Genomic DNA, 4,544 nt, shown 5'->3' with positions numbered 1-4,544 from the left:
AAAAATTCCCAAAAAGTTGGGTTCAGTTAAAACTTCCTCAAGACCGAACGGTTGTGCCGAAATGGATGAAGTTCTCAGATTTATGACTAGAAGAGTTGCTCTTTCAGAATATGTATCACGTTTAGATCTACGATAATTTTCCTGAAAGGAAAACTACTCGAAAGCTGACCTTCGAAAAATTCCCAAAAAGATGGGTTCAGTTAAAACTTCCTTCTTCGAGATAGGAATTTTGAGTATGAGGAGTGCCACTGCATTATTAAATTATTTTCAAGATGTTTCAACAGAAATCTTGGGGTACTTAGCGAAAACAAGATAATATTTTGCGGTTATCTAATATCTATTTCAGCTGGCGCAAAGTATAGCTTATTATTTAATGGTTGTTTAACTGAATTCGAATTACAGTTGTGATAGAGTATCTTAATGATGTCCTACTGAACTAAAAGACGAATATATTTGGTGACATCCTTCCCAGTTTATTGTTGTAGTTCGAAAGTCGAATTACATGCAATTCATTTTGTAATTCTTCTCGCGTTCTTGTTCCGCACCCAGAAGTTTGCCGTTTCCTAAATACTTGTTACACTGAAATTGATTCTTGAACCGATTTTTTAAGGATAAGTACTCGGTCAATTAGTGTGTGATCCGATTGAGCAAATATTCCGGTAAGTAATTGTTATTGTTGTTCAATTAGAACGCTCATAGAAGTGTATATAGCTTCTGCCTGCTGAAAAACGATCTTATTATGTTAATTACGTTGATTATTCCGAAAATTTCAATTCTGGAGTTCTCATTACATCAGAAAAATTAGGGTTTTGTTTCTGATGAATCCGAAGTTCAAGAGGAAGACTATATGTTGAGAAATAATCTTATGTTGATATGTCGTGGAAAATTATGGAAAATGAAGTGAGTTTTGTTTGACGAATTCCTTTCTCTAAGAGATTTGAAGGTTCTAGTATTTTCAAAATAATTTTCAACTTGAAGATCTCAAGAGGTTCGATTCTAATTCAAGGAAATTGAATTTGTGGGAACTGAAAAGTTTTTTAGTAAAACATCAAAAAAAAATATAATTTTATATGTAACAGTCATCATCCATTCATTGCCGAGAAGAAACATGTTAACAATCCAAGTGAAAATTATAATTTCTTTTGAGCAGATCACCTTCATATTCGTTTTGCCATATATGGGTCAAATCTGAGAAGACTGAATGCATAACCCATTACATACTGTAACCAATTCGCTACTTATTTGACCTTCACCAACATATTATCACTCCGTATATGGACCTAAAAAGTCATCATATCATAAACAGTAATCCAAGCTGTTTTGATTTCAAGCTCGCATTCTTCGAAAAAATATCGCGGGATGAATACTTCGAAAAGATGCACTGAAATTTCAACGCTCAAATGCAGCTGCATCGATCAAGGTAGACGAAATCTGTAAGTGGGCCATGAATCCGTTTACTACTGAAACTCTCACTTTACGAGAATCCTTATATCTTCCTTTGGTAATAGAGTACTCTTTCTGATTCCTAATTTACTAAAATACACAAGATGACTTGTGGGCAAATCATAAACTTCGCTTAGTGTTCTTATTCTAATGTACAGAGTGGAGCGTATAAGACCAACCTGAAATATTTCCATGGCAACATGAGATTTGTGTGCAGGGGCGTTTTCCTGCAAAACCAAAACACCTTTGGATAGCTTTCCGCGTCTATTCTCTTCAATTTTTTCCCGTAGAGTGGTCAGTAATGTCGAATAGTAATCTCCGGTTATTGTTCTACCCTTATCTGAAAAATCAATTATGATTACTCCATGGTAATCCCAAAAAACTGAAGCAAGAACTTTTCCAGCAGATTTTTGGACACGAAACTTCTTAGGTCTTGGAGAACCAGAGTGTCCCCATTCCATCGATTGTTGCTTTGTTTCTGGATCGTAGAAATGTACCCAAGTCTCATCCATAGTAACAATTCTGTTTAAGAAGTCTACATCGTTTTCAAATCGATCACAGATCGAACGCGTTGCTTCTACCCTTGCAAGCTTTCGTCAACATTCAAACATTTGGGGATCCATTTTGCAGCAATTTTTCTCATGTCCAAATTAACGTAAACTATATGATGAACGCGTTCGTATGAAATATTCAGTGCCTCAGATATCCGTTTTAGCCCAATTCGACGGTCGGATAAAATCATGTCATGAACTGCATCGATATTTTCGGGGACTGTCACAGAAACTGGTGTCATCATCTCCAATGGAAAATTTACCTCTTTTGAAGCTTGCAGTCCAATTTTTCACGGTCGCATACGAAGGACATTGATCACCAAGGGTATTTAGCATATCTTCGTAAATCTGCTTACCTCTTAACCCTTTTAAATACAGGTACTTGATGATGGCTTCGATTTTCACAATTTCGGTGGACATCTTTTTTCTTTTAATTTATAGCGTAACTCTGGTTTACTTCACACTGACACTTCTAATGAGTTATTGTTCGTTGCTATGGTAACGCAATATTTTTTCATGCATGGAACTGGTCTAGGCTAACTAGATATCAATACATCCTCGTAATATGAGAAAATTTAGGTTTGAATAAAACCTACAGAAAATTTAAAGTCTTGGTAAAGTTAGTACTTGTTTTGACCTCGTCTCAAGAATTCTAGCCTTCGAGGCATACGTTCGATGTGCCAATTTATGAAATTTGGGGACAAATTGGTACCAATACCCAGCAAAGCGTTATAAAGCTGCTCCAGATTGTTTATAGGTTGTTCTAGGGAAAAAAGTTGTCTAACGGCCGTTTTCAATAACCTATCTATCCATCAAAACTGTGGATAGATAGATACTAGGGATAGACAAATCTGTCATTCTGTGCTTGTTTACGTTTCAATATTCTATCTGCAGATAGCGATTCTTACTGGCCGCAGCGATCTATCCCTTCCTCTGAAATGAGGTCAGATTGACAATCAGAGATAGGAACTTTCATTATATATGCGCCTATCTGCGTTTCAAAGAAATTTGAAGTAAACCATCGATTGTAAAAATTATCTCCGGTAGTTCAGTTTTTTGATCTGTCGAGTTCGAGCAGTAAGGGGTAGAGATAAGCGTTGGAAATTGCTATCAGGGTGCATTTTAGTGCTTTTTTCTTTACAATTGAATTGTAATTAACTTTAAAAAATGGATTATTTGAGTAGCGACATGGAATTATTAGAGATGATTGATGATGAAGAAAGTGAATCGGAAGAGACCCAAAAAATTTATGAAGCACGAGTTGATTACATGATTATTTTGAATGATTACGAGTTCACATGTAGAATTCAACTGAGCAAAGGTGCTGTGAGTGAATTATTGGATTTAATTAATCCATATTTGAGGGCGCAATGTGGGAAAATTGAAACCGAAGAGTTGAACGATTCGGTCAATCTTCTCCAACTCTCCTCTTTCAATTTATTGTTGGTAGCATTAATAGCTCTGCTGGTAATAACCCCATCAGCTGCTACAAATTGTACCAAACGCATGGCCTCTTCTTTAGTCATTGGTTTTGATTTAGGCTGAAAAAATCATGGCCTTCAGAACTTGAAATTAATGAAAAATGAATATCGATAACAACGGCGCTTTTATTTGAAGGTACTCACGGTTGAGGAATTCATTTTCAAGTATTGCGTGTTTGAGAATCTCGATCAACAATTATTGTGATGTATTTATTGCCGTATGCACCTTTCATTGAACGACGTTTAAGCATAGAATCTCTATGGGAAAAAAAGACACTAAGGAATTGAGCTCGTTTTGAAATGGTGCATACGGGTATGTAGTCATACACACACGATTAACCTTCTATACATAATATTCAAATATTTACACTTTCTAACACACTCCAATATCTCACCGCTAGAAATGAATTAATGATGTAAGGTCTTATATTAGTGTTCTGTGGTCTGAGCCGAATAGATTCCTATCTATCCTTGCCTTGAGATAGATAACGTCAAACCTTAATTGTGAAATGCAAACCATAGATAGATAACTACAAGGATAGATAGGCAGACAAACTGGAGATAGCGATCTATCCCTTATCTTGGATAGGTTATTGAAAACGGCCGTAAAACATCTCTACCCAGATATGCCCTATGCGATTCATGCCAGGAAATCGAGCTGGCCAGCTTCTTTTACCAGGCAACTACTGTGGGAGGGCATTATCGTCAATAAAACTGAAATCACCAAAAGCTGCCTTTGGCCTTTTGGCTAGTCAAACTAGCGTTCTGCAAAACAACCGATTGTTTTGAAGTTTGAAATCGAATTATTCAAAATATGAAATATTTTCACATTTTTCAGGTCCTTCAGTACAATTTTATACTTGAAAGATATAAGATAATTTCGAAGACAATTTTTGCAGAACTCACCAAACATACGTGTAAGAACTGTAAGAAGACCATTGATTTTTAAAATTCTTCTGGCATTCCGAACCACTCGATCTGGACCAGTCAATGAATTCTCCCAGTTTTCGCAGAAAAAAGACCAGTAGGTTGGCCATATCGATAAACATTTTTAGTCGCACTGCATCGG

Source organism: Coccinella septempunctata, chromosome 6, assembly GCF_907165205.1.
Source record: "Coccinella septempunctata chromosome 6, icCocSept1.1, whole genome shotgun sequence".
NCBI lineage: Eukaryota > Metazoa > Arthropoda > Insecta > Coleoptera > Coccinellidae > Coccinella > Coccinella septempunctata.
This window is presented reverse-complemented; position numbering follows the sequence as displayed.